General features: G+C 41.8%; 1 long non-coding RNA gene across 3 annotated transcripts; it reads left to right on the forward strand.

Moving 5' to 3' along the window:
- The first annotated feature begins 12,981 nt into the window (after nt 1–12,981).
- Nucleotides 12,982–14,326, forward strand: LOC123412619. Of its 3 annotated transcripts, none has more exons than XR_006613548.1 (2): nt 12,982–13,594; nt 13,686–14,326. It is a non-coding gene; the product is annotated as an uncharacterized LOC123412619 (long non-coding RNA). The 3 variants fall into 3 exon arrangements; XR_006613549.1 differs by having other exon boundaries at nt 13,706–14,326; XR_006613547.1 differs by having other exon boundaries at nt 13,717–14,326.
- Nucleotides 14,327–16,516: the final 2,190 nt, after the last annotated feature.

Below are 16,516 nucleotides of genomic sequence, written 5' to 3' on the forward strand. Positions count from 1 at the left end.
GCAATGAAGTAAAAAGTGTAAGGCCGAAAATATGGTGTGGAGTAGACCCTGGGGGCCATAGTATTCACTAGAGGCTTCTCTCAAAATAGCAAGTATTACGGTGGGTGAACAAATTACTGTCGAGCAATTGATAGAACCGCGCAAAGTCATGACGATATCTAAGGCAATGATCATACATATAGGCATCACGTCCGAGACAAGTAGACCGATACTTTCTGCATCTACTACTATTACTCCACACATCGACCGCTATCCAACATGCATCTAGTGTATTGAGTTCATGATGAACAGAGTAACGCTTTAAGCAAGATGACATGATGTAGAGGGATAATCTCAAACCAATGATGAAAACCCCATCTTTTTACCCTTGATGGAAACAACACGATGCATGCCTCGCTACCCCTTCTGTCACTGGGTGAGGTCACCGCACGGTATGAACCCAAAACCAAGCACTTCTCCCATTGCAAGAATCATAGATCTAGTTGGCCAGACAGAACACACAACTAGAAGAGAATTACAAGGATATGAAATCATGCATAAGAGAGATCACAAGAAACTCAAACAAGATTCATAGATAATCTGATCATAAATCCACAATTCATCGGATCTCGACAAACACATCGCAAAACAGGATTACATCGGATAGATCTCCATGAAGATCATGGAAAACTTTGTATTGAAGATCCAAGAGAGAGAAGAAGCCATCTAGTTACTAGCTATGGACCCGTAGGTCTATGGTGAACTACTCACGCATCATCGAAGAGGTCATGGTGTTGATGAAGAAGCACTCCGTGTCCGAATCCCCCCTCCGGCAGGGCACCAGTACGTGCCCCAGATGGGATCTTGCGCAGACAAAAGCTTGCGGCGGCGGAAAAGTACTTTCGATGATCTCCTGATTTTTTTGGGATTTTTAGGGAATATATAGGCGCAACCCCTAGGTCAGGGGACGCTCAGGGGGCCCACAAGCCTGGATGGCGCGGCCTCCCCCCGGCCGCGGGGTGAGGGCTTGTGGGGCCCCTGGGGCTCCCCTGCCTTGGCTCCCAAGCTCCCCGATCTTCTTCCGTTCCAGAAAAAATCTTTTCGGGGATTTTCTTCCGTTTGGACTCCGTTTCAAAATCTCCTCTAAAAGGGGTCAAAAACATGGAAAAAACAGGAACTGGCACTTGGCACTGAGTTAATAAGGTAGTCCCAAAAAATAAATAAAAGGCATGCAAAACATCCAAAGTTTGACAAGATAATAGCATGAAACCATCAAAAATTATAGATACGTTGGAGACGTATCACTGGGCACTGAGTCTTACTCAATTTTATACCTTGTAACACTGGCAAGAACCCTTTCTTGGACTGATCCATTTTGAACTTCTCCAAAACTTTATCAAGGTATGTGCTTTGTGAAAGTCCTATCACGCATTTCGATCTACCCTATAGATCTTAATGCCTAGAATGTAAGCAGCTTCTCCTAGGTCCTTCATAGAGAAACTTTTATTCAAGTAATCATTTATGCTCTCCAAAAGTTGCACGTTGTTTCCAATCAGCAATATGTCATCCACATATAATATTAGAAACGCCACAGAGCTCCCACTCACTTTCTTGTAAATAGAAGATTCTCCAACCACTTGTATAAACCCAAATGCTTTGATCACCTCATCAAAGCGCTTATTCCAACTCCGAGATGCTTGCACCAGTCCATAAATGGATCGCTCGAGCTTGCACACTTTTTTAGCATTCTTTGGATCGACAAAACCTTCGGGTTGCATGATATACAACTCTTCCTTAAGAAAACCGTTAAGGAACGCCGTTTTGACATCCATCTGCCAGATTTCATAATCAAAAAATGCAGCTATTGCTAACATGATTCGGACAGACATAAGCATCGCTACCAGTGAGAACATCTCATCGTAGTCAACTCCTTGAACTTGTGAAAAACCCTTTGCTACAAGTCGAGCTTTATAAATGATCACATTACCGTCTACGTCCATGTTCTTCTTAAAGATCCATTTGTTCTGAATAGCCTTGCGGCCTTCAGGTAGTACTTCCAAAGTCCACACTTAGTTCTCGTACATGGATCCTATCTCGGACTTCATGGCCTCTAGCCATTTGATGGAATTCAGGCCCACCATTGCTTCTTCATAATTCGTAGGTTCATTGTTGTCTAACAACATAATTGTTAAGACAGGATTACCGTACCACTCAGGAGCAGTACGTGATCTTGTCGACCTGCAAGGTCCGATAGGAACTTGATCCGAAGTTTCGTGATCATCATCATCAACTTCCTCCTCAACCGGGGTTGAAATGACAGGGGTTTCCCCTTGCCCTGTGCCACCATCCAGAGGGATTAGAGGTTCGACAACCTCATCAAGTTCTATCTTCCTCCCACTCAATTCTTTCGAGAGAAACTCCTTCTCAAGAAAATCTCCGTTTTTAGCAACAAACACTTTGCCCTCGGATTTGAGATAGAAGGTATACCCAATTGTCTCTTTTGGGTAACCTATGAAGACACACTTTTCCGCTTTGGGTTCCAGCTTTCCAGGCTGAAGCTTTTTGACGTAAACATCACATCCCCAAACTTTAAGAAACGACAACTTTGGTCTTTTGCCATACCACAGTTCGTATGGTGTCATCTCAACGGATTTTGATGATGCCCTATTTAAAGTGAATGCAGTTGTCTCTAATGCATAACCCCAAAACGATAACGGCAAATCGATAAGAGACATCATAGATCGCACCATCTCTAATAAAGTACGATTACGACGTTCGGACACACCATTACGCTGTGGTGTTCCAGGCGGTGTCAATTGTGAAACAATTCCACATTATCTTAAGTGAGCACAAACTCGAAACTCAGATATTCACCCCACGATCAGACCGTAGGAGCTTGATCTTCTTGTTACGATGATTTTCAACTTCACTCTGAAATTGCTTGAGCTTCTCAAACGTTTCAGACTTGTGCTTCATCAAGTAGACATAACCATATCTACTCAAATCGTCAGTGAAGGTGAGAAAATAACGATATCCTCCGCGCGCCTCCACACTCATCGGACCGCACACATCGGTATGTATGATTTCAAACAAGTCACTTGCATGCTCCATTGTTCCGGAGAACAGAGTCTTAGTCATCTTGCCCATGAGGCATGGTTCGCACGTGTCAAATGAATCAAAATCAAGTGACTCCAAAAGTCCATCAAAATGGAGTTTCTTCATGCGCTTTACACCAATATGACCTAAGCGGCAGTGCCATCAAAACATGGCGCTATCATTGTTAACTCTAACTCTTTTGGTCTCAATGTTATGTATATGTGTATCGTCGCTATAAAGATTCAATATGAACAATCCTCTCACATTGGGTGCATGACCATAAAAGATATTACTCATAGAAATAGAACAACCATTATTCTCTCACTTAAACGAGTAACCGTCTCGCAATAAACAAGATCCATATATAATGTTCATGCTTAACACACGCACTAAATAACAATTATTTAAGTTCATAACTAATCCTGATGGTAACTGAAGTGAAACTGTGCCGACGGCGATTGCATCAACCTTGGAACCATTTCCCACGCGCATCGTCACTTCATCTTTCGCCAGCCTTTGTTTATTCCCTACTTCCTATTTCGAGTTGCAAATATGAGCAACAGAACCGGTATCAAATACCCAAGCACTACTATGAGAGTTGGTTAAGTACACATCAATAACATGTATATCGAATATACCTGATTTTTCCTTGGCCGCCTTCTTATCAGCCAAATACTTGGGGCAGATGCGCTTCCAGTGACCCAGTCCCTTGCAATAATAACACTCTGTTTCACGCTTAGGTCCAGCCTTGGGTTTCTTCATCGGATTGGCAACAGGCTGGCCGCTCTTCTTGGAATTACCCTTCTTGCCTTTGTCGTTTCTCTTGAAACTAGTCGTCTTATTCACCATCAACACTTGATGCTCTTTACGGAGTTCTGACTCTGCGACTTTCAGCATCACGAATAACTCGCCGGGTGACTTGTTCATCCCTTGCATGTTATAGTTCAACACAAAGCTCTTGTAGCTTGGTGGCAGTGATTGAAGAATTCTGTCAGTGGTAGCCTCTTGCGGGAGTTCAATCCCCAGCTCAGCTAGACGGTTTGAGTACCCACACATTTTTGAGCACATGTTCACTGACAAACGAATTCTCCTCCATCTTGCAAGCATAGAATTTATCGGAGGTCTCATACCTCTCGATCCGGGCATTCTTCTGAAAGATAAACTTCAATTCCTGGAACATCTCAAATGCTCCATGGCGCTCAAAGCGACGTTGAAGTCCCGACTCTAAGCCATACAAGACTGCACATTGAACTACTAGGTAGTCCTCCTTACGTGTTAACCAAGCGTTCTTAACATCTTGGTCAGCCGTAGCGGGTGGTTCATCTCCTAGAACATCATTAAGGACATAATCCTTCTTCCCAGCTTGCAGGAGAAACTTAAGATTACGAGCCGAGTCTACAAAGTTGCTTCCATCATCTTTCAACTTAACTTTCTCTAGGAACGTATTAAAATTTAGGGTGACTGTCGCGTGAGCCATTGATCTACAACACAAATATTTCAAAGTGGACTTAGACTATGTTCAAGATAATTAGAGTTTAACTAATCAAATTACTTGCTAAACTCCCACTCAAAAAGTACATCTCTCTAGTCATTTGAGTGGTACATGATCCAAATTCACTAACTCAAGTCCGATCATCACGTGAGTTGAGAATAGTTTCAGTGGTAAGCATCTCTATGCTAATCATATCAACTATACGATTCATGCTCGACCTTTCGGTCTCATGTGTTCCGAGGCCATGTATGCACATGCTAGGCTCATCAAGCTTAACCCGAGTGTTCCGCGTGTGCAACTGTTTTGCACTCGTTGTATGTGAACGTTGAGTCTATCACACCCGATCATCACGTGGTGTCTTGAAACGACGAACTGTAGCAATGGTGCACAGTCGGGGAGAACACAATTTCGTCTTGAAATTTTAGTGAGAGATCACCTCATAATGCTACCGTCGTTCTAAGCAAAATAAGGTGCGTAAAAGTATTAACATCACATGCAATTCATAAGTGACATGGTATGACCATCATCTTGTGCTTCTTGATCTCCATCACCAAAGCACCGACACGATCTTTTTGTCACCGGTGCCACACCATGATCTCCATCATCATGATCTCCATCAACGTGTCGCCATTGAGTTTGTCGTGCTACTTATGCTATTACTACTAAAGCTACGTCCTAGCAATATAGTAAACACATCTGCAAACACAAACGTTAGTTTAAAGACAACCCTATGGCTCCTGTCGGTTGCCGTAGCATCGACGTGCAAGTCGATATTAAATATTACAACATGATCATCTCATGCATCCAATATATCACACCACATCATTGGCCATATCATATCACAAGCATACCCTGCAAAAACAAGTTAGACGTCCTCTAAATTGTTGTTGCATGTTTTACGTGGCTGCTATGGGTATCTAGTATGGTCGCATCTTACTTACGCAAAAACCACAACGGAGATGTGCAAATTGCTATTTAACCTCTCCAAGGACCGCCTCGGTCAAAATCAATTCAACTAAAGTTGAAGAAACCGACACCCGCAAGTCATCTTTATGCAACGAGGTTCATGTCAATCGATGAAACCAGTCTCTCGTAAGCGTACGAGTTATGTCGGTCCGGGCCGCTTCAATCCAACAATACCGCCGAATCGAGAAAAGACTAAGGAGGGCAGCAAATGGAACATCACCGTTCACAAAACCTTTTGTGTTCTACTCGAGATAACATCTACGCATGAACCTAGCTCATGATGCCACTGTTGGGGAACGTTGCATGGGAAACAAAAAATTTCCTACGCACACGAAGACCTATCATGGTGATGACCATCTAAGAGAGGAGATTTGGATCTACGTACGCTTGTAGATTGCACAGCAGGAAGCATTAAGAAACGCGGTTGATGTAGTGGAACTTCTTCACGTCCCTCGAACCGTCACACGACCCGTCTCGCGATCTGTCCCACGATCCGTTCCGATCTAGCTCCGAACGGACGGCACCTCCGCGTTCAACACATGTACAACTCCACGATGATCTCGGCCTTCTTGATCCAGCAAGCAAGACCGAGAAGTAGATGAGTTCTCGGGTAGCGTGATGGCGCTCCGGTGGTGGTGATGATCTACTCCTGCAGGGCTCCGCCCGAGCTCTGCAGAAATCTGATCTAGAGGTAAAACTATGTGGTATAGGTTTGAGTTGCACGTGGCAAAGTTGTGTCTCAAATCAACCCTAAACCACCAATATATATAGGAGGGAGGGGGAAGGCTAGCCTTGAGGGCAAGGCCCTCAAGGGTGCGCTGGCGCTAGGAGGAGGAGGACTCCTCCTCCAATTTGGTTTGGGGAAGGAGGAGTCCTCCTCTTCCTTCTCACCTCCCTCGTTCCCCTTTTTCTTTTATTTTCTTTTGGTTATTTCTTATGTGGAGCCATGGGCCCCTTGGGCTAACTCCACTAGCCCACTAAGGACTTGTGACACCACCATAGTGCCCTGGGCTCACTCTCGGGTGGGTGGGCCCCTCCTGGTGAACTCCCGGAACCCATTCGTCACTCCTGGTACACTACCGGAATTGCCTGAAACTTTCCGGTGACCAAATGAAACCATCCTATATATCAATCTTCGTTTCCGGACCATTCCGGAAACCCTCATGATGTTCGTGATCTCATCCGAGACTCTGAACAACATTCGTTAACCACACACATAACTCAACTATACTAAAACATCATCGAACCTTAAGTGTGCAGACCCCGCGGATTCAAAAACTATGTCGACATGCCCCGAGGCACTCCTCAGTCAATATCCAATAGTGGGGCCTGGATGCCCATATTGGATCCTACATATTCTCCGAAGATCTTATCGGTTGAACCTCAGTGTCAAGGATTCATACAATCCCGTATGTCATTCCCTTTGTCCTTCGGTATATTACTTGCCTGAGATTCGATCATCGGTATCCGCATACCTATTTCAATCTCGTTACCGGCAAGTCTCTTTACTTGTTCCATAATACAAGATCCCGTGACTTACACTTAGTCACAATGCTTGCAAGGCTTGTGTGTGATGTTGTATTACCGAGTGGGCCCCAAGATACCTCTCTGTCACACGGAGTGACAAATCCCAGTCTTGATCCATACTAACTCAACGGACACCTTCGGAGATACCTGTAGAGCACCTTTATAGTCACCTAGTTACGTTGCGACGTTTGATGCACACAAGGTATTCCTCCGGTGCCAGTGAGTTATATGATCTCATGGTCATAGGAACAAATACTTGACACACAGAAAACATTAGCAATAAAACGACACGATCAATATGCTATGTTCATAGTTTGGGTCTAGTCCATCACATGATTCTCCTAATGATGTGATCCAGTTATCAAGCGACAACACTTGCATATAGTCAGAAAACCTTGACTATCATTGTTCAACTGGCTAGCCAACTAGAGGCTTGCTAGGGACATTGTTCTGTCTATGTATCCAAGCATGTATCTATGTTTTCATTCAATACAATTATAGCATGGATAATAAACGATTATATTTAAACAGGAAATATAATAATAACTATTTATTATTGCCTCTAGGGCATATTTCCAACAATAAAGTCCTCACATAGCTACTTAATTGTTTGACTACTCATTAATCCTAACTTATATGTTTTGGAGTAGTTTTGTCATTTACGTTCGTGCTTCACTTATATACGATGAGTAAATCGTTGAAAGACTTGAATATCATAAATATGAAATTAAATATGCTTCATATACTTATCCCATGGGGAGTAATGACTTCACACATAATACGTATTGGTGGTAAAATTTATTGGAAGTTAGCAAACACTGCATTTGTCACTTGAACAATTCATGAAAGAATATTGAAGGAAGAGAGATTCCACATATAATTATACTATCTTGGACATCTTCTATGATTGTGAGCTCATTAATTATTTTCAAACTCGAGTAAATTAGTTACAATTGGACAAGGAAGACAACTTAATGAGTTATGTTTGGGTATATTTGTATGGAAGTTATATTGTTATGGATCCTCTAACATGTGGTGCTTGCTTCCACCTCATACTAGCCAAAACTTCTGCATCAAGTAGAAATACTACTTGTTCATCCAAACACCCTTAAGCCAGTTTTGCCACGAGAGTCCACTATACCTACCTATGGATTGAGTAAGATCCTTCAAGTAAGTTGCCATCGGTGCAAAAAGCAATAAAATTGCTCCTAAATATATATGATCTTTTATTGCAAGGGAAAATAAGTGTTGTATGAACTTGTGATGGTAAAGAAATAAAAGCGAAGGATTGCATAATAAAGGTTGCTATCATAAAGGGCAATACAACATGACGTTCCTTTGCATTAAGGGTTTGCGCATCCAAAAACAAAGAGCGCATGACAACCTCTGCTTCCCTCTACGAAGGGCCTATCTTTTACTTTCTAGTACTTACCTTTATGCTAGAGTCATGGTGATCATCACCACTTCCTATATTTCGCCTTTTCTCTTGGCAAACGTCATGTGTTGGTGAATGATCTAGATATATATATCCACACATATATATTTGATCATGAATTATTATTGTTGACAATTATCTATATGATAAATAAGTTGGGAGGCGAAACATTAAGCTCCTATCTTTCTATGTGTTCGATGGATGCTATTTGTTCTTAAAATATGCTTTGTGTGTCAATAATCATGGAAGACTATATGATAGTTGAGTATGTGGAATTTGCTAAATCAAAGCTCTTACATAGACCCTTCCTGAAAATAAGATGAATTGCAATTGTTCGATGACTAGGATTATGGTTTGTTAGTTTTCAAGATACTTTTTGGTCTATACTTTAACATATGAATAGCTTGCTACTTAATTATGAGAAGTTTTATGAGATGAGCTACTGTTTACGGTTTATATTGATGCTAGAAAAAGTGATTGGAAGTATCATTGATCAAACTCGTGCACTAGCTAGCATTCACACTTCATAAATTATTTCTTTTATCATTTACCTACTCGAGGACGAGCATAAATTAAGCTTGGGGATGTTGATACATCTCCAACGTATCTATAATTTATGAAGTATTCATGCCATGTTTACAATAATTTTATATGATTTTGGGTATGATTTGATTTGATCTAACCCGGAATGGCGTTGTTTTCAGCAGAACTACCGTGGTGTTCTTTTTGTGCAGAAATAAAAGTTCTCAGAATGAGCTGAAAATTTACAAAAATATTTTTGGAAAATATAAAAATACTGGCGAAAGAATCAACCAGAGGGGGTCCACCACCTGGCCACAAGCCAGGGGCGCCCCCTAGGGTGCGCCACCCTATCTTGTGGGCCCCTCGGGCACCGCCTTGACGTGAGACCGATGCCAAAAAATCCTATAAACTAAGAAACCTCCAGAAAGAAATCGAGATCGGGAGTTCCGCCGTCGCAAGCCTCCAGAGCCACGAAAAACCAATCGGGAGCCCGTTCCAGCACCCTGCCGGAGGCGGAAACCATCACCGGAGGCCATCTTCATCATCCCGACGGTCTCCATGGCGAGGAGGGAGTACTTCACCCTCGGGGCTGAGGGTATGTACCAGTAGCTATGTGTTTCAACTCTCTCTCGTGTTCTTGAGATGGCATGATCTTGATGTATCGCAAGCTTTATTAATATAGATGAATCATATGGAGTTTCCCCTCTCTATCTTCTTGTGATGAATTGAGTTTTCCCTTTGAAGTTTTCTTATCGGATTGAGTCTTTAAGGATTTGATAACACTTGATGTATGTCTTGCGATTGGATATCCGTGGTGACAATGGGGTGTTCTATTGATCCACTCGATGTATGTTTTGGTGATCAACTTGTGGGTTCCATGACCTTGGGAATCTATGCGTAGGGGTTAGCACATGTTTTCGTCTTGACTCTCCGATAGAAACTTTGGGGCACTCTTTGAAGTTCTTTGTGTTGGATTAAACATGATGAATCTAAAATTGTGTGATGCATATCATATAATCAAGCTCACGGGTACTTGTGGTGACATTGGAGTATCTATGTGACATTAGGTTTTTGGATGATGCGTATCTTAAGGTGTTATTTAGTATGAAATCTAGGGTTGTTTGTGACACTTATAGGGATATCTCATAAGATTGATCGGAAAAGATAACTTTGAGGTGGTTTCATACCCTACAATAATTTCTTCGTTTGTTCTCGGCTATTTGTGACTTTGGAGTGAACTCTTTGTCGCACGTGAGGGATTTATATATGATTCAACTATGTTAGTATTGTTGAGAGAACTTGTACTAGTGAAAGTATGAACCCTAGGCCTTGTTCCTAAGCATTGCAATACTATTTGTGCTCACTTTTACCATTCGTTACCTTGCTGTTTTTATATTTTCAGATTTCAAAAACCTATATCTACCATCCATATTACACAGTCGATGAATCGCTCTGATGGACGATAAATGGGTCTTCATAGAATTGAATCGCAAAATCCAGACCTAGGACGCAGGCCCTTGCCTCTGCCTCCTCCTCCTCCACCACCACATCTGCTTATACCACACTGTCATGGTGGCCTCACATTCACCGCACTCGCACTCGCTGCGCTGAGAGCGGCATCAACATTTTTCTTCATGGCTCATCATTGCGTTTCTGAACCGGAGTTGACAACAAAGGCAGGGTTCCTTTCACATCAAGCTAGCCACTCATATCCATGTTCCTTTCTGACACGTACGAAATACACCAACATGAATGAGCGGCAGAAAAGCAAACTCGCAATGAAAATTGAAGCGATATCTCTCACTAAATTTTATTAACACTACTATCCACCGAACACATACGTTGATGATGTTGCGCTACTAGCCAATTATTCCGTGACTTAACTCCCGTACACCTTTTTTATCTTAGCAAGTTAGAGCTAACAAATATACTAGCAATTCAATATAACTAGAAGGAAAACATATGCCTGATGCTTCGTGGCAAATTCCAAACCACGCGCCGCATAATAGAGTTATAAATTTCTCCTGGTATAAAGAAATATAAAAGTTCGTCAGCCCACCTTTGCATCATTTGAAACTAATTAAGCTTTGTTTTTGTGATGGAGCAAGAACGTTTGAAAAAAAATAAGAAACAACCCCAACATCCATTCTTTTTAGCGTTTTTTATGATGGGATGTTGTTTGGGTGACCTCGCTTTAGGCTAATATAAATATCCAGTTGTCATTTATGTAGCCAAGCCCATCTTTTTATGTTTGATTCGGACGCCTACTCTTTGGGGAGATTTTCTTATTGATGCCTTTTAGAGTAGATGACTATTTTTTTTCTTGATGCCTTTTATAATATGTGGCAAAATGTTTTTGCCCTCAATGATGGTGGTGAACTGATGATAAATGCGTCTCGTTAGCCCAGTCATTTGCAAAATAGTGACAATTTTTCCCTTTTGGTCTGCAACGATGATTAGGTGACAATCTATTTTTTTCTTGATGCCTTTTAGAATATGTGACAAAATGTTCCCCCCCTCAATGATGGTGGTGAACGGATGATAAATGCGTCTTGTTAGCCCATACATTTGGAGAATAGGTGACAAAATTTTCCATTTGGTCCACTCCACGTTGATTAGGTGAAAATCGGTTCTTTTTTGGCCTGCAACGATGATTAGGTGACAATCTGTTTTTTTTGTCCGCAATGATGATTAGAGGACAATTTGTTTTCTTTTGTCCACAACGATGATTAGGTGACAATCTATTTTTTTCTTGATGCCTTTCAAAACATGTGAGCAAATATTTTTGCCTCACAATGATGGCGAATGAATGATAGATACGTCTCCTTAGCCACAAAATTTAGATACAGTCTCCTTAGCCACACAATTTGTAGAAGAGGTGAGAAAAAATCGGCGAAATTTTGCAAAACAGGTGAGGAAAAAAAGTATTTCTGACGTGACATATTTTTTGTCCACAACGATGATTAGGTGGCAATCTGTTTCTTTTTCTTGATGCCTTTCAAAATATGTGAGCAAATATTTTTACCTCACAATGATGGCGAATGAATGATAGATAAAAATTTGTAGAAGAGGTGAGAAAAAAAATCGGCGAATTTTTGCAAAACAGGTGAGGAAAAAAAGTATTTTTGACATGACATATTTTAAAGAATATGTGGCAAAATGTTTTTGCCCTCAATTATGGTGATGAACTGATGATAAATGCGTCTCGTTAGCCCAGACATTTGCAAGATAGTGACAATTTTCCCTTTTGGTGGTGAGGAAAAAAGGTATTTTTGACATGACATATTTAACGGATAGCATAGCAAAATCGTTGTGGACTATTTTTTATCTTGATGCCTTTTAGAATATGTGGCAAAATGTTTTTGCCCTCAATGATGGTGGTGAACAGATGATAAATGCGTCTCGACAGCCTAGACATTTGCAAAATAGTGACAATTTTTTCTTTTTGGTCTGCAACGATGATTAGGTGACAATCTATTTTTTTCTTGGTGCCTTTTAGAATATGTGGCAAAATGTTTTTGCCCCCTCAATGATGGTGGTGAATGGATGATAAATTCGTCTCGTTAGCCCATACATTTGCAGAATAGGTGACAAATTTTTTCTTTTGGTCCACGCTACGTTGATTAGGTGACAATCTGTCTTTTTAACCCGCAACGTTGATTAGGTGACAATCTGTTTTTTTTGTCCGCAACGATGATTAGATGACAATTTTTTTTGTCCACAACGATGATTAGGTGGCAATCTGTTTATTTTTCTTGATGACTTTTAAAATATGTGAGCAAATATTTTTGCCTCACAATAATGACGAATGAATGATAGATACGTCTCCTTAGCCACGAAATTTGTAGAAGAGGTGAGAAAAAAAAAATCAACAAAATCCATAACGATGATTAGGCGACAATCTGTTTATTTTTCTTGATGCCTTTTAGAATATGTGGCAAAATGTTTCCTTAGCTGGCATATCCCTTAGCACATACTTGGTGAGAATCCACAACGATGATAGATACGTCTCCTTAGCCACGAAATTTATAGAAGAGGTGAAACAAAAAATCAGCAATATTTTGCAAAACAGGTGAAGGGAATAAAGTATTTTTGATACAGATAGCTGGCATATCCTTATGAACATACTTGGTGAGAATCCCAGATAATCTCACACAGTAGTCGAACTCTGGTTGCTGGGTGCACCGCCGTGAACCCAATCACTGGGCTTTGCCCCGTCCTCGTCACAGCTACGACTTCGATCTTAAATATATTAATACTGTTTCCCGGTATAATATATTGATATTGTTTGGTATATTGGAAGTTGAAACCCGTCGCTCTCTGCGTCTCCCGGTCGCAGCTCTCAGCCTCTCCCCCGCCGCCTCCCATCCCCTTTCCCTCGCACAGCCGGCGTCAGATTCCGTCGCGGTCCGCCACTCCGGCCGCCGCCTAGCACGGCCACGACCACGGGCTGATCTACCACTTCCACCATATGGATTCGGTCTTCCCCGCCACCACCGCTCGCGCGCCGTACTAGGGTTTCCGGCTGCTCCATGGACAAGCAGCTGCAGCTCCTCCCCGACACAACCGCTGCTAGGGTATGCCTGTGTTCTAATTAGAGATTAGATATTATTCTTGCATGCCTGGTTCAGTCAAGTAATCCAAAATTGCTTATCTTCTTTGAACCAGTTTCATTGCAATATCAAAAGCTTTTTTACAGGTCCTCTTATATAAATAAATGCCTCTCATGACATATCATTGGCAATGTTAAAGATACGTGTCAGACCCAGCTGATCGTGACGAACACAAGCTGTAGTTCAGAGAGGAATTCAATTGCATTTCAGGGGCGAATTGCCGAGGATTTATCTTACAACCAGAGGCACCTAAGCCGGCCAGGAACACTGGCGGGGCGATGGGGAAACCCTACATATGATAGTGCTCTACCGAGCCGGAATCCATGGCTTTATAGCCTTACACAAAAGGGGTAAAAATTCAGGGAAAAGCGGTAAAAAGATGATGATGCGCTCTCCTGCAGAAGCTCACGGCGTCAGCTGAACACGGAGGTACGTTGGCCGTCGGATCGGAGATCAACGCCTCCCGCAACTTCAATGCTGTAGCGCGCCCTCCACCCTGTCTTTTAACACATGGAGACCTACAGTGAATTCTTGGCAGTTTTGAATAGAGAGATCCCTGTAACTCGTAACTTTGACCTGCAATGAAGTATTCAAAGTTTCGAATACAGATTTTATGCTTTCTGTTGTAAGCCTCCCCCTACATGCGGGATGCTGTACATACAATTGCACGCATGATACCAGTGAATATTTTGCATAGTGGCTATTCTACTGTTGTTTTTAGAATCTCGTTATCTTTAAAGTCATCTCTAATTTTTCTTTCAGTTATCTTACTGGCCAAACCGGTCAGCTCCACATTGCTTTTGGCCAAACTTTTTTTTTTCTATTGGCTTGTCTAGTTTTCTCCATGTTGTTGAGTAGGATTGCAGCCGTTTGAACAAACTTTGTGCTGCCCTCTTAAATTTCTATTTCCTCCAAAGTAGTGATCCAAACGCTCTTATATATCTTTACAGAGGAAGTACTACTCTATATGAAGTGCAGCGTCTTCTCTTGATAGCTGTTGACAAAGGCGAGGTGATATAAACCACGCAGCACCAACAGGTTAGAAAACGATTCCTGGGGAGCTGCGTGCGGTTTTGAGAATAGATGATAAAATATTTCTTTGTCTTGATGTCTTTCAGAATAGGTGATAATATTATTCCTTGCAACGGTGTGTAAGCGGATGACATACTCGCCACCTTAGCAAGAATACCAGAAATTTACAGAAGAACAGGTGCAAAGAAAAATCCAAACTCTGTGTCTGATGCATCACATGATATAGTTGTTATAAATTTCTCCGGATGCAGATAAAGAAATACTCTCTTCGTACAGAATTACTTGTCGTAAAAATGAATAAAAATGAATGTATCTACAACTAAAATATATCTAGATACATTTATGAAGGCCACTACGTAGCGGTGCCGTACCTGTGTATTCCGGTGCGGTGGTCAGTAACAATTCCTGTATCTGCACGTACCTGCAAAAGAAATGAACTCAACGCTCAGGGCCAGGAACAATTCCCGTATCTGCACGTACATGCAGAAGAAATGAACTCAAGGCTCAGTGTCAGACAACCGAGTGTAGTATGGCAGGCGACTACTCTCTCCGTTCCTAAATATAAATCTTTTAGGATATTTTACTAAATGTCTACATACGAAACGAAATGAATGAATCTATACTTTTAAATATATCTATATACATACGTATGTAGTCTATTAGTGAAACTTTTAAAAAGACTTATATTTAGGAACGGAGGGAGTAGAGTGCAAGCGTGCATGCACAAAATCGTACCACAAAAACAGAAAAAAGGTGCATGCACTGACAACACACTAGCTATAAATATAAGTAGGCAGTCATTGTCCAATACATAGCCAAGAACAAGCATCTGCTTAGGATTTGTTGTCAGGTTTAACATACTCCTTTTTTAGATTAGGTTTGATATATACTTAACTGTCAAAGTTACATGTATTTAGTTATTAGATAATGGATCAGTTGCCAGATTTTAAAAACAGCTGTTAATTTAAACATACTTTGTTGCCAAATTACAAAAAGAATTGAAAACAAAAGCTTAATTGGCAGATTATAAGTGCTCTCACTTTGCCCGCTCCTACTCCAGTTCCCCTTGCGCCATCCGCCGCATCATCCTCCTCTCCCTTCCCCTGCTCCGACTGGCTGCTGCCTGTCGCCATGCCACGGGACCTCGACGATGGCGCTCCTCGCCCCAAGCGCCGCGTTTTGGAGCGGGACGACGAACGGCCGGCCGCGAATCGTCGCCCCTCCCCCTCGGCCAGCCGGCGTGAGAATGAGCTCCGCAACTTCCTGCTCAAGGGCAAGGCTGTCATGTCTAAGATGCGACCCTATCCTCAATTTGGCACGAGGGCCTCGTCAAGGATAGAAGCGCATCTCGTCGTTTCGCAAGAATGGATATCGTTACAAGTACTTGTACTGAAAAGAAGAGATATATATATATATATATATATAATTGGCTTACACTCGTCATAAGCTACATTAGAGTCACATCAGTATAATACATAATCATCATGAATAAGAGCAGGGTCCGACTACGGGCGAAAACAAACGAGAAAAGAAGAACGACGTCCATCCTTGCTATCCCAGGCTGTCGGCCTGGAACCCATCCTAGATCGATGAAGAAGAAGAAGAAGAAGCAACTCCAAATGAACAATCAACGCGCTCGCGTCAAGTGACCTTTACCTGTGCCTGCAATTGGTGTTGTAGTAATCTGTGAGCCACAGGGGACTCATCAATCTCATTTTCAAAGGTACCAAGACTAGCAAAGCTTAATGGATGAGGTAAGGTTAAGTGGTGAGGTTGCAGCAGCGGCTAAGCATATATTTGGTGACTAAACTTACGAGTACAAGAAATAAGAGGGGGAAGATCTACGCATAGCGG

Source organism: Hordeum vulgare, chromosome 7H (genome assembly GCF_904849725.1).
Source record: "Hordeum vulgare subsp. vulgare chromosome 7H, MorexV3_pseudomolecules_assembly, whole genome shotgun sequence".
Lineage (NCBI taxonomy): Eukaryota > Viridiplantae > Streptophyta > Magnoliopsida > Poales > Poaceae > Hordeum > Hordeum vulgare.